Consider the following 14,951-nt stretch of genomic DNA (forward strand, 5'->3'; position numbering starts at 1 on the left):
ATGCAACATTTTTATTAGCATCTTTTTCAAACTCCACTTGGAACAACACTGTACGTATGTATGTATGGGATTATCAGGAACCGTGTTTGTTCGTTAATCGGCACACTCGTATTTATTTCGTTAAACACAGTCACACCTACTACGTACTTTTCTTCAATCTTTCTCTCTTCCGTGCTGTCTTTTCTCGCTTTCTGGGTTATTCACCCATCAGCTGTTCGGCCGTACGCTCGCCGCGTGTTGACGGCTTTTTCGGCGGTAACCGTCTTCACTCGTGCAAGCTCGTGGACAGCGAACGATTCGCTGTTCGGCCAAAAATTCGTGCGCGATTTAATAATTTTCAACTGCACGGTTCCCTACATACAGGGTGTTCGGCCATCCATGGGAAAAATTTTAATGGGGGATTCTAGAGGTCAAAATAAGACGAAAATCAAGAATACCAATTTGTTGATGGAGGCACTATTAAAAAGTTATTAATGTTTAAAGTTCCGCTCGTACTGAATTTTTTTCTCGAAAATGCGCAAGATTACGGGGGTATGTCTATACATAAAAAATGATTGTCACCGACCCTCGCAACTGAAAATAATTTTTCACAGAACGATTTGAAATCTTTCTTTTTCATCGAAAAATATAGGCACCCGATTAGATTTTCGGTAAGGAATTTTTTTCTCGAAAGTGCGTAGGATTTCGGGGGTATGTGTAATGACCAAAAATGATTGTAATTGACCCCTGTAACCGAAAATAATTTTTCTAGAACGATTTGAAAAATCTGTTTTTCGCCAAAAAATATCAACACATACTCGAATTTTTTTCTCGAAACTGAGCAGGATTTCGAATATATGTCTATTCACTAAAAATGCTTGTAATTGACCTCCGCAGCCGAAAATAATTTTTCTGGAACGATTTGAAATTTTTGAATCAAATTGTTAATAACTTTTTAACGAAGCCTCCATCAACAAATTGGTATTCTTGATTTTCGTCTTAGTTTGGCCTCTAGAATATCCTATTAAAATGTTTCTCAGGGCTGGCCGAACACCCTCTATACTACTATGTTTACTAGATCCTGGGTTTTTTTCGGGTTTGAATCACGTAGTAATGTGGTAACAAACTGAAGCAGTCAATAAAACCTGGTTTCGATCAATATTTTAGAGGAACACACCGGTTAGGTCTGGGATTTGCGCGCATATGGCTTATACTTTCGCCTTTTTCGCAAACTTGTTGGCCAGATCCTGGGTATTTTCCGTGTTTGAAACACGTAGTAATGTGGTAACACACTGAAGCAGTCAATTAAACCTGGTTTCGATCAATATTTCAGAGGATAACACCGGTTAGGTCTGGGTTAGGTCTGGGATATGCGCGCATCTGGCTTATACTTTCGCCTTTTTCGCAAACTTGTTGGCTAGATCCTGGGTTTTTTTCGGGTTTGAATACCGCAGTAATGTGGTACCACATTGAAGCAGTCAATTAAACCTGGTTTCGATCAATATTTTAGAGGATAACGCCGGTTAGGTCTGGGTTAGGTCTGGGAAATGCGCGCATCTGGCACATGATTTTGCCTTCTTCGCATACTTGTTGGCCAGATCCTGGGTTTTTTTCGTGTTTGAATCACGTAATAATGTGGTAACACACTGAAGCTGTCAATTAAACCTGGTTTCGATCAATATTTTAGAGGATAACGGCGGTTAGGTCTGGGTTAGGTCTGGGTTATGCCCGCATCTGGCTCATGATTTTGCCTTCTTCGCATACTTGTTGGCCAGATCCTGGGTATTTTCCGTGTTTGAATCACGTAGTAATGTGGTGACACACTGAAGCAGTCAATTAAACCTGGTTTCGATCAATATTTTAGAGGATAACACCGGTTAGGTCTGGGTTAGGTCTGGGTTATGCCCGCATCTGGCTCATGATTTTGCCGTCTTCGCATACTTGTTGGCCAGATCCTGGGGTTTTTTCGTGTTTGAATCACGTAGTAATGTGGTGACACACTGAAGCAGTCAATTAAACCTGGTTTCGATCAATATTTTAGAGGATAACACCGGTTAGGTCTGGGTTAGGTCTGGGTTATGCCCGCATCTGGCTCATGATTTTGCCTTCTTCGCATACTTGTTGGCCAGATCCTGGGTTTTTTTCGTGTTTGAATCACGTAGTAATGTGGTAACACACTGAAGCAGTCAATTAAACCTGGTTTCGATCAATATTTTAGAGGATAACACCGGTTAGGTCTGGGTTAGGTCTGGGTTATGCCCGCATCTGGCTCATGATTTTGCCGTCTTCGCATACTTGTTGGCCAGATCCTGGGGTTTTTTCGTGTTTGAATCACGTAGTAATGTGGTAACACACTGAAGCAGTCAATTAAACCTGGTTTCGATCAATATTTCAGAGGATAACACCGGTTAGGTCTGGGTTAGGTCTGGGTTATGCCCGCATCTGGCTCATGATTTTGCCGTCTTCGCATACATGTCGGCCAGATCCTGGGGTTTTTTCGTGTTTGAATCACGTAGTAATGTGGTGACACACTGAAGCAGTCAATTAAACCTGGTTTCGATCAATATTTTAGAGGATAACGCCGGTTAGTTCTGGGTTAGGTCTGGGTTATGCCCGCATCTGGCTCATGATTTTGCCGTCTTCGCATACTTGTTGGCCAGATCCTGGGGTTTTTTCGTGTTTGAATCACGTAGTAATGTGGTAACACACTGAAGCAGTCAATTAAACCTGGTTTCGATCAATATTTCAGAGGATAACACCGGTTAGGTCTGGGTTAGGTCTGGGTTATGCCCGCATCTGGCTCATGATTTTGCCGTCTTCGCATACTTGTTGGCCAGATCCTGGGGTTTTTTCGTGTTTGAATCACGTAGTAATGTGGTGACACACTGAAGCAGTCAATTAAATCTGGTTTCGATCAATATTTTAGAGGATAACGCCGGTTAGTTCTGGGTTAGGTCTGGGTTATGCCCGCATCTGGCTCATGATTTTGCCTTCTTCGCATACTTGTTGGCCAGATCCTGGGGTTTTTTCGTGTTTGAATCACGTAGTAATGTGGTGACACACTGAAGCAGTCAATTAAACCTGGTTTCGATCAATATTTTAGAGGATAACGCCGGTTAGGTCTGGGTTAGGTCTGGGTTATGCCCGCATCTGGCTCATGATTTTGCCGTCTTCGCATACTTGTTGGCCAGATCCTGGGGTTATTTCGTGTTTGAATCACGCTATAATGTGGTAACACACTGAAGCTGTCAATTAAACCTGGTTTCGATCAATATTTTAGAGGATAACACCGGTTAGGTCTGGGTTAGGTCTGGGTTATGCCCGCATCTGGCTCATGATTTTGCCGTCTTCGCATACTTGTTGGCCAGATCCTGGGGTTTTTTCGTGTTTCAATCACGTAGTAATGTGGTAACACACTGAAGCAGTCAATTAAACCTGGTTTCGATCAATATTTCAGAGGATAACACCGGTTAGGTCTGGGTTTCGTCTGGGTTATGTCCGCACCTGGCTCATGATTTTGCCATCTTCGCATACTTGTTGGCCAGATCTTGGGGTTTTTTCGTGTTTGAATCATGTAGTAATGTGGTAACACACTGAAGCAGTCAATTAAACCTGGTTTCGATCAATATTTTTGAGGATAACAGCGGTTAGGTCTGGGTTAGGTCTGGGTTATGCCCGCATCTGGCTCATGATTTTGCCTTCTTCGCATACTTGTTGGCCAGATCTTGGGTTTTTTTCGTGTTTGAATCACGTAGTAATGTGGTAACACACTGAAGCAGTCAATTAAACCTGGTTTCGATCAATATTTTAGAGGATAACACCGGTTAGGTCTGGGTTAGGCCTGGGTTATGCCCGCATCTGGCTCATGATTTTGCCTTCATCGCATACTTGTTGGCCAGATCCTGGGTTTTTTCCGTGTTTGAATCACGTAGTAATGTGGTCACACACTGAAGCAGTCAATTAAACCTGGTTTCGATCAATATTTCAGAGGATAACACCGGTTAGGTCTGGGTTAGGTCTGGGAAATGCGCGCATTGTGCTTATTCTTTCGCATTCTTCGCATACTTGTTGGCCAGATCCTGGGTATTTTCCGTGTTTGAATCACGTAGTAATGTGGTAACACACTGAAGCGGTCAATTAAACCTGGTTTCGATCAATATTTCAGAGGATAACACCGGTTAGGTCTGGGTTAGGTCTGGGTAATGCCCGCATCTGGCTCATGATTTTGCCTTCTTCGCATACTTGTTGGCCAGATCCTGGGTTTTTTTCGGGTTTGAATACCGCAGTAATGTGGTACCACATTGAAGCAGTCAATTAAACCTGGTTTCGATCAATATTTTAGAGGATAACGCCGGTTAGGTCTGGGTTAGGTCTGGGTTATGCCCGCATCTGGCTCATGATTTTGCCTTCTTCGCATACTTGTTGGCCAGATCCTGGGTTTTTTTCGGGTTTGAATCACGTAGTAATGTGGTACCACACAGAAACAGTCCACTAAACCTGGATTCGGACAGTATTTAGGAGGATAACACCGGTTAGGTCTGGGTTAGGTCCGGGATATGCGCGCATGTGGCTTATACTTTCGCCTTTTTCGCAAACTTGTTGGCCAGATCCTGGGTTTTTTCCGTGTTTGAATCACGTAGTAATGTGGTAACACACTGAAGCAGTCAATTAAACCTGGTTTCGATCAATATTTCAGAGGATAACACCGGTTAGGTCTGGGTTAGGTCTGGGAAATGCGCGCATCTGGCTTATACTTTCGCCTTCTTCGCATACTTGTTGGCCAGATCCTGGGTTTTTTTCGTGTTTGAATCACATAGGAATGTGGTAACAGACTGAAGCAGTCAATTAAACCTGGTTTCGATCAATATTTTAGAGGATAACACCGGTTAGGTCTGGGTTAGGTCTGGGTTATGCCCGCATCTGGCTCATGATTTTGCCTTCTTCGCATACTTGTTGGCCAGATCCTGGGTTTTTTTCGTGTTTGAATCACATAGGAATGTGGTAACACACTGAAGCAGTCAATTAAACCTGGTTTCGATCAATATTTCAGAGGATAACACCGGTTAGGTCTGGGTTAGGTCTGGGTTATGCGCGCATCTGGCTTATACTTTCGCCTTTTTCGCAAACTTGTTGGCCAGATCCTGGGTTTTTTTCGTGTTTGAATCACGTAGTAATGTGGTAACACACTGAAGCAGTCAATTAAACCTGGTTTCGATCAATATTTTAGAGGATAACACCGGTTAGGTCTGGGTTAGGTCTGGGTTATGCCCGCATCTGGCTCATGATTTTGCCTTCTTCGCATACTTGTTGGCCAGATCCTGGGTTTTTTTCGTGTTTGAATCACGTAGTAATGTGGTAACACACTGAAGCAGTCAATTAAACCTGGTTTCGATCAATATTTCAGATGATAACACCGGTTAGGTCTGGGTTAGGTCTGGGAAATGCGCGCATCTGGCTTATACTTTCGCCATTTTCGCAAACTTGTTGGCCAGATCCTGGGTTTTTTTCGTGTTTGAATCACGTAGTAATATGGTAACACACTGAAGCAGTCAATTAAACCTGGTTTCGATCAATATTTTAGAGGATAACACCGGTTAGGTCTGGGTTAGGTCTGGGTTATGCCCGCATCTGGCTTATACTTTCGCATTTTTCGCAAACTTGTTGGCCAGATCCTGGGTTTTTTTCGTGTTTGAATCACGTAGTAATGTGGTACCACACAGAAACAGTCCATTAAACCTGGTTTCGGACAGTATTTTGGTGGATAACACTGGTTAGGCCTGGGTTTCGTCTGGGTTATGTCCGCACCTGGCTCATGATTTTGCCTTCTTCGCATACTTGTTGGCCAGATCCTGGGTTTTTTTCGTGTTTGAATCACGTAGTAATGTGGTAACACACTGAAGCAGTCAATTAAACCTGGTTTCGATCAATATTTCAGAGGATAACACCGGTTAGGTCTGGGTTAGGTCTGGGTTATGCCCGCATCTGGCTCATGATTTTGCCTTCTTCGCAAACTTGTTGGCCAGATCCTGGGTATTTTCCGTGTTTGAATCACGTAGTAATGTGGTAACACACTGAAGCAGTCAATTAAACCTGGTTTCGATCAATATTTCAGAGGATAACACCGGTTAGGTCTGGGTTAGGTCTGGGTTATGCGCGCATCTGGCTTATACTTTCGCCTTTTTCGCAAACTTGTTGGCCAGATCCTGGGTTTTTTTCGTGTTTGAATCACGTAGTAATGTGGTAACACACTGAAGCAGTCAATTAAACCTGGTTTCGATCAATATTTTAGAGGATAACACCGGTTAGGTCTGGGTTAGGTCTGGGTTATGCCCGCATCTGGCTCACGATTTTGCCTTCTTCGCATACTTGTTGGCCAGATCCTGGGTTTTTTTCGTGTTTGAATCACGTAGTAATGTGGTAACACACTGAAGCAGTCAATTAAACCTGGTTTCGATCAATATTTCAGATGATAACACCGGTTAGGTCTGGGTTAGGTCTGGGAAATGCGCGCATCTGGCTTATACTTTCGCCATTTTCGCAAACTTGTGGGCCAGATCCTGGGTTTTTTTCGTGTTTGAATCACGTAGTAATGTGGTAACACACTGAAGCAGTCAATTAAACCTGGTTTCGGTCAATATTTCAGAGGATAACACCGGTTAGGTCTGGGTTAGGTCTGGGTTATGCCCGCATCTGGCTCATGATTTTGCCTTCTTCGCAAACTTGTTGGCCAGATCCTGGGTATTTTCCGTGTTTGAATCACGTAGTAAAGTGGTAACACACTGAAGCAGTCAATTAAACCTGGTTTCGATCAATATTTTAGTAGATAACACCGGTTAGGTCTGGGTTAGGTCTGGGTTATGCCCGCATCTGGCTCATGATTTTGCCTTCTTCGCATACTTGTTGGCCAGATCTTGGGTTTTTTTCGTGTTTGAATCACGTAGTAATGTGGTAACACACTGAAGCAGTCAATTAAACCTGGTTTCGATCAATATTTTAGAGGATAACACCGGTTAGGTCTGGGTTAGGTCTGGGTTATGCCCGCATCTGGCCCATGATTTTGCCTTCTTCGCATACTTGTTGGCCAGATCTTGGGCTTTTGTCGTGTTTGAATCACGTAGTAATGTGGTAACACACTGAAGCAGTCAATTAAACCTGGTTTCGATCAATATTTCAGAGGATAACACCGGTTAGGTCTGGGTTAGGTCTGGGAAATGCGCGCATCTGGCTTATTCTTTCGCCTTCTTCGCATACTTCTTGGCCAGATCCAGGGTTTTTTTCGTGTTTGAATCACGTAGGAATGTGGTACCACACTGAAGCAGTCAATTAAACCTGGTTTCGATCAATATTTTAGAGGATAACGTCGGTTAGGTCTGGGTTAGGTCTGGGAAATGCGCGCATCTGGCTTATACTTTCGCCTTTTTCGCAAACTTGTTGGCCAGATCCTGGGTATTTTCCGTGTTTGAAACACGTAGTAATGTGGTAACACACTGAAGCAGTCAATTAAACCTGGTTTCGATCAATATTTTAGAGGATAACACCGGTTAGGTCTGGGTTAGGTCTGGGATATGCGCGCATCTGGCTTATACTTTCGCCTTTTTCGCAAACTTGTTGGCTAGATCCTGGGTTTTTTTCCGGTCTGAATAACGCAGTAATGTGGTACCACACTGAAGCAGTCAATTAAACCTGGTTTCGATCAATATTTTAGAGGATAACGCCGGTTAGGTCTGGGTTAGGTCTGGGATTTGCGCGCATCTGGCTTATACCTTCGCCTTTTTCGCAAACTTGTTGGCCAGATCCTGGGTATTTTCCGTGTTTGAAACACGTAGTAATGTGGTAACACACTGAAGCAGTGAATTAAACCTGGTTTCGATTAATATTTTAGAGGATAACGCCGGTTAGGTCTGGGTTAGGTCTGGGAAATGCGCGCATCTGGCTTATTCTTTCGCCTTTTTCGCAAACTTGTTGGCCAGATCCTGGGTATTTTCCGTGTTTGAATCACGTAGTAATGTGGTAATACACTGAAGCAGTCAATAAAACCTGGTTTCGATCAATATTTTAGAGGATAACACCGGTTAGGTCTGGGTTAGGTCTGGGATTTGCGCGCATCTGGCTTATACTTTCGCCTTTTTCGCAAACTTGTTGGCCAGATCCTGGGTATTTTCCGTGTTTGAAACACGTAGTAATGTGGTAACACACTGAAGCAGTCAATTAAACCTGGTTTCGATCAATATTTTAGAGGATAACACCGGTTAGGTCTGGGTTAGGTCTGGGTTATACCCGCATCTGGCTCATGATTTTGCCTTCTTCGCATACTTGTTGGCCAGATCTTGGGTATTTTTCGTGTTTGAATCACGTAGTAATGTGGTAACACACTGAAGCAGTCAATTAAACCTGGTTTCGATCAATATTTTAGAGGATAACACCGGTTAGGTCTGGGTTAGGTCTGGGTTATGCCCGCATCTGGCTCATGATTTTGCCTTCTTCGCATACTTGTTGGCCAGATCTTGGGTTTTTTAAGTGTTTGAACCACGTAGTAATGTGGTAACACACTGAAGCAGTCAATTAAACCTGGTTTCGATCAATATTTCAGAGGATAACACCGGTTAGGTCTGGGTTAGGTCTGGGAAATGCGCGCATCTGGCTTATTCTTTCGCCTTCTTCGCATACTTCTTGGCCAGATCCTGGGTTTTTTTCGTGTTTGAATCACGTAGGAATGTGGTACCACACTGAAGCAGTCAATTAAACCTGGTTTCGATCAATATTTTAGAGGATAACGCCGGTTAGGTCTGGGTTAGGTCTGGGAAATGCGCGCATCTGTCTTATACTTTCGCCTTTTTCGCAAACTTGTTGGCCAGATCCTGGGTATTTTCCGTGTTTGAAACACGTAGTATTGTGGTAACACACTGAAGCAGTCAATTAAACCTGGTTTCGATCAATATTTTAGAGGATAACACCGGTTAGGTCTGGGATAGGTCCGGGATATGCCCGCATCTGGCTCATGATTTTGCCTTCTTCGCATACTTGTTGGCCAGATCCTGGGTTTTTTCCGTGTTTGAATCACGTAGTAATGTGGTAACACACTGAAGCAGTCAATTAAACCTGGTTTCGATCAATATTTTAGAGGATAACACCGGTTAGGTCTGGGATAGGTCCGGGATATGCCCGCATCTGGCTCATGATTTTGCCTTCTTCGCATACTTGTTAGCCAGATCCTGGGTTTTTTTCGTGTTTGAATCACGTAGTAATGTGGTAACACACTGAAGCAGTCAATTAAACCTGGTTTCGATCAATATTTCAGAGGATAACACCGGTTAGGTCTGGGTTAGGTCTGGGTTGTGCCCGCATCTGGCTCATGATTTTGCCTTCTTCGCATACTTGTTGGCCAGATTCTGGGTTTTTTCCGTGTTTGAATCACGTAGTAATGTGGTAACACACTGAAGCAGTCAATTAAACCTGGTTTCGATCAATATTTCAGAGGATAACGCCGGTTAGGTCTGGGTTAGGTCTGGGTTATGCCCGCATCTGGCTCATGATTTTGCCTTCTTCGCATACTTGTTGGCCAGATCCTGGGTTTTTTTCGTGTTTGAATCACGTAGGAATGTGGTACCACACTGAAGCAGTCAATTAAACCTGGTTTCGATCAATCTTTTAGAGGATAACGTCGGTTAGGTCTGGGTTAGGTCTGGGAAATGCGCGCATCTGGCTTATACTTTCGCCTTTTTCGCAAACTTGTTGGCCAGATCCTGGGTATTTTCCGTGTTTGAAACACGTAGTAATGTGGTAACACACTGAAGCAGTCAATTAAACCTGGTTTCGATCAATATTTTAGAGGATAACACCGGTTAGGTCTGGGTTAGGTCTGGGTTATGCCCGCATCTGGCTCATGATTTTGCCTTCTTCGCATACTTGTTGGCCAGATCTTGGGTTTTTTTCGGGTTTGAATCACGTAGTAATGTGGTACCACACAGAAACAGGCCACTAAACCTGGATTCGGACAGTATTTAGGAGGATAACACCGGTTAGGTCTGGGTTAGGTCCGGGATATGCGCGCATATGGCTTATACTTTCGCCTTTTTCGCAAACTTGTTGGCCAGATACTGGGTTTTTTCCGTGTTTGAATCACGTAGTAATGTGGTAACACACTGAAGCAGTCAATTAAACCTGGTTTCGATCAATATTTTAGAGGATAACACCGGTTAGGTCTGGGTTAGGTCTGGGTTATGCCCGCATCTGGCTCATGATTTTGCCTTCATCGCATACTTGTTGGCCAGATCCTGGGTTTTTTTCGGGTTTGAATCACGTAGTAATTTGGTACCACACAGAAACAGTCCACTAAACCTGGATTCGGACAGTATTTAGGAGGATAACACCGGTTAGGTCTGGGTTAGGTCCGGGTTATGCCCGCATCTGGCTCATGATTTTGCCTTCTTCGCATACTTGTTGGCCAGATCCTGGGTTTTTTTCGTGTTTGAATCACGTAGTAATGTGGTAACACACTGAAGCAGTCAATTAAACCTGGTTTCGATCAATATTTTAGAGGATAACACCGGTTAGGTCTGGGTTAGGTCTGGGTTATGCCCGCATCTGGCTCATGATTTTGCCTTCATCGCATACTTGTTGGCCAGATTCTGGGTTTTTTCCGTGTTTGAATCACGTAGTAATGTGGTAACACACTGAAGCAGTCAATTAAACCTGGTTTCGATCAATATTTCAGAGGATAACGCCGGTTAGGTCTGGGTTAGGTCTGGGTTATGCCCGCATCTGGCTCATGATTTTGCCTTCTTCGCATACTTGTTGGCCAGATCCTGGGTTTTTTTCGTGTTTGAATCACGTAGGAATGTGGTACCACACTGAAGCAGTCAATTAAACCTGGTTTCGATCAATATTTTAGAGGATAACGTCGGTTAGGTCTGGGTTAGGTCTGGGAAATGCGCGCATCTGGCTTATACTTTCGCCTTTTTCGCAAACTTGTTGGCCAGATCCTGGGTATTTTCCGTGTTTGAAACACGTAGTAATGTGGTAACACACTGAAGCAGTCAATTAAACCTGGTTTCGATCAGTATTTTAGAGGATAACACCGGTTAGGTCTGGGTTAGGTCTGGGTTATGCCCGCATCTGGCTCATGATTTTGCCTTCTTCGCATACTTGTTGGCCAGATCTTGGGTTTTTTTCGTGTTTGAACCACGTAGTAATGTGGTAACACACTGAAGCAGTCAATTAAACCTGGTTTCGATCAATATTTTAGAGGATAACACCGGTTAGGTCTGGGTTAGGTCTGGGTTATGCCCGCATCTGGCTCATGATTTTGCCTTCATCGCATACTTGTTGGCCAGATCCTGGGTTTTTTTCGGGTTTGAATCACGTAGTAATGTGGTACCACACAGAAACAGGCCACTAAACCTGGATTCGGACAGTATTTAGGAGGATAACACCGGTTAGGTCTGGGTTAGGTCCGGGATATGCGCGCATATGGCTTATACTTTCGCCTTTTTCGCAAACTTGTTGGCCAGATACTGGGTTTTTTCCGTGTTTGAATCACGTAGTAATGTGGTAACACACTGAAGCAGTCAATTAAACCTGGTTTCGATCAATATTTTAGAGGATAACACCGGTTAGGTCTGGGTTAGGTCTGGGTTATGCCCGCATCTGGCTCATGATTTTGCCTTCATCGCATACTTGTTGGCCAGATCCTGGGTTTTTTTCGGGTTTGAATCACGTAGTAATTTGGTACCACACAGAAACAGTCCACTAAACCTGGATTCGGACAGTATTTAGGAGGATAACACCGGTTAGGTCTGGGTTAGGTCCGGGTTATGCCCGCATCTGGCTCATGATTTTGCCTTCTTCGCATACTTGTTGGCCAGATCCTGGGTTTTTTTCGTGTTTGAATCACGTAGTAATGTGGTAACACACTGAAGCAGTCAATTAAACCTGGTTTCGATCAATATTTTAGAGGATAACACCGGTTAGGTCTGGGTTAGGTCTGGGTTATGCCCGCATCTGGCTCATGATTTTGCCTTCATCGCATGCTTGTTGGCCAGATCCTGGGTTTTTTCCGTGTTTGAATCACGTAGTAATGTGGTAACTCACTGAAGCAGTCAATTAAACCTGGTTTCGATCAATATTTCAGAGGATAACACCGGTTAGGTCTGGGTTAGGTCTGGGTTATGCCCGCATCTGGCTCATGATTTTGCCTTCTTCGCATACTTGTTGGCCAGATTCTGGGTTTTTTCCGTGTTTGAATCACGTAGTAATGTGGTAACACACTGAAGCAGTCAATTAAACCTGGTTTCGATCAATATTTCAGAGGATAACGCCGGTTAGGTCTGGGTTAGGTCTGGGTTATGCCCGCATCTGGCTCATGATTTTGCCTTCTTCGCATACTTGTTGGCCAGATCCTGGGTTTTTTTCGTGTTTGAATCACGTAGGAATGTGGTACCACACTGAAGCAGTCAATTAAACCTGGTTTCGATCAATATTTTAGAGGATAACGTCGGTTAGGTCTGGGTTAGGTCTGGGAAATGCGCGCATCTGGCTTATACTTTCGCCTTTTTCGCAAACTTGTTGGCCAGATCCTGGGTATTTTCCGTGTTTGAAACACGTAGTAATGTGGTAACACACTGAAGCAGTCAATTAAACCTGGTTTCGATCAATATTTCAGAGGATAACACCGGTTAGGTCTGGGTTAGGTCCGGGATATGCCCGCATCTGGCTCATGATTTTGCCTTCTTCGCATACTTGTTGGCCAGATTCTGGGTTTTTTCCGTGTTTGAATCACGTAGTAATGTGGTAACACACTGAAGCAGTCAATTAAACCTGGTTTCGATCAATATTTCAGAGGATAACGCCGGTTAGGTCTGGGTTAGGTCTGGGTTATGCCCGCATCTGGCTCATGATTTTGCCTTCTTCGCATACTTGGTGGCCAGATCCAGGGTTTTTTTCGTGTTTGAATCATGTAGTAATGTGGTAACACACTGAAGCAGTCGATTAAACCTGGTTTCGATCAATATTTTAGAGGATAACACCGGTTCCGTCTGGGTTAGGTCTGGGTTATGCCCGCATCTGGCTCATGATTTTGCCTTCTTCGCATACTTGTTGGCCAGATCCTGGGTTTTTTTCGTGTTTGAATCACGTAGTAATGTGGTAACACACTGAAGCAGTCAATTAAACCTGGTTTCGATCAATATTTCAGAGGATAACACCGGTTAGGTCTGGGTTAGGTCCGGGATATGCCCGCATCTGGCTCATGATTTTGCCTTCTTCTCATACTTGTAGGCCAGATCCTGGGTATTTTCCGTGTTTGAAACACGTAGTAATGTGGTAACACACTGAAGCAGTCAATAAAACCTGGTTTCGATCAATATTTTAGAGGATAACACCGGTAAGGTCTGGGTTAGGGGGGGGTTTTGCGCGCATCTGGCTTATACTTTCGCCTTTTTCGCAAACTTGTTGGCCAGATCCTGGGTTTTTTTCGTGATTGAATCATGTAGTAATGTGGTAGCGCACTGAAGCAGTCAATTAAACCTGGTTTCGGTCAATATTTTAGAGGATAACACGGGTTAGATCTGGAATAGGTCTGGGTTATGCCCGCATCTGGCTCATGATTTTGCCTTCTTCGCATACTTGTTGGCCAGATCCTGGGGTTTTTTCGTGTTTGAATCACGTAGTAATGTGGTAACACACTGAAGCAGTCAATTAAACCTGTTTTCGATCAATATTTTAGAGGATAACGCCGGTTAGGTCTGGGTCAGGTCTGGGAAATGCGCGCATCTGGCTTATACTTTCGCCTTTTTCGCAAACTTGTTGGCTAGATCCTTGGTTTTTTTCGTGTTTGGAACACGTAGTAATGTGGTAACACACTGAAGCAGTCAATAAAACCTGGTTTCGATCAATATTTTAGAGGATAACGCCGGTTAGGTCTGGGTTAGGTCTGGGTTATGCCCGCACCTGGCTCATGATTTTGCCTTCTTCGCATACTTGTTGGCCAGATCCTGGGTTTTTTCCGTGTTTGAATCACGTAGTAATGTGGTAACACACTGAAGCAGTCAATTAAACCTGTTTTCGATCAATATTTTAGAGGATAACGCCGGTTAGGTCTGGGTTAGGTCTGGGAAATGCGCCCAACTGGCTTATACTTTCGCCTTTTTCGCAAACTTGTTGGCTAGATCCTTGGTTTTTTTCGGGTTTGAATAACGCAGTAATGTGGTACCACACTGAAGCAGTCAATTAAACCTGGTTTCGATCAATATTTTAGAGGATAACGGCGGTTAGGTCTGGGTTAGGTCTGGGATATGCGCGCATCTGGCTTATACTTTTGCCTTCTTCGCATACTTGTTGGCCAGATCCTGGGTTTTTTCCGTGTTTGAATCACGTAGTAATGTGGTAACACACTGAAGCAGTCAATTAAACCTGGTTTCGATCAATATTTCAGAGGATAACGCCGGTTAGGTCTGGGTTAGGTCTGGGTTATGCCCGCATCTGGCTCATGATTTTGCCTTCTTCGCATACTTGTTGGCCAGATCCTGGGTTTTTTTCGTGCTTGAATCATGTAGTAATGTGGTAACACACTGAAGCAGTCAATTAAACCTGGTTTCGATCAATATTTTAAAGGATAACACCGGCTAGGTCTGGGTTAGGTCTGGGTTATGCCCTCATCTGGCTCATGATTATGCCTTTTTCGCAAACTTGTTGGCCAGATCCTGGGTATTTTCCGTGTTTGAAACACGTAGTAATGTGGTAGCACACTGAAGCAGTCAATTAAACCTGGTTTCGATCAATATTTCAGAGGATAACACCGGTTCCGTCTGGGTTAGGTCTGGGTTATGCCCGCATCTGGCTCATGATTTTGCCTTCTTCGCATACTTGTTGGCCAGATCCAGGGTTTTTTTCGTGTTTGAATCATGTAGTAATGTGGTAACACACTGAAGCAGTCAATTAAACCTGGTTTCGATCAATATTTTAGAGGATAACAC

Source organism: Colletes latitarsis, chromosome 11 (genome assembly GCF_051014445.1).
Source record: "Colletes latitarsis isolate SP2378_abdomen chromosome 11, iyColLati1, whole genome shotgun sequence".
NCBI lineage: Eukaryota > Metazoa > Arthropoda > Insecta > Hymenoptera > Colletidae > Colletes > Colletes latitarsis.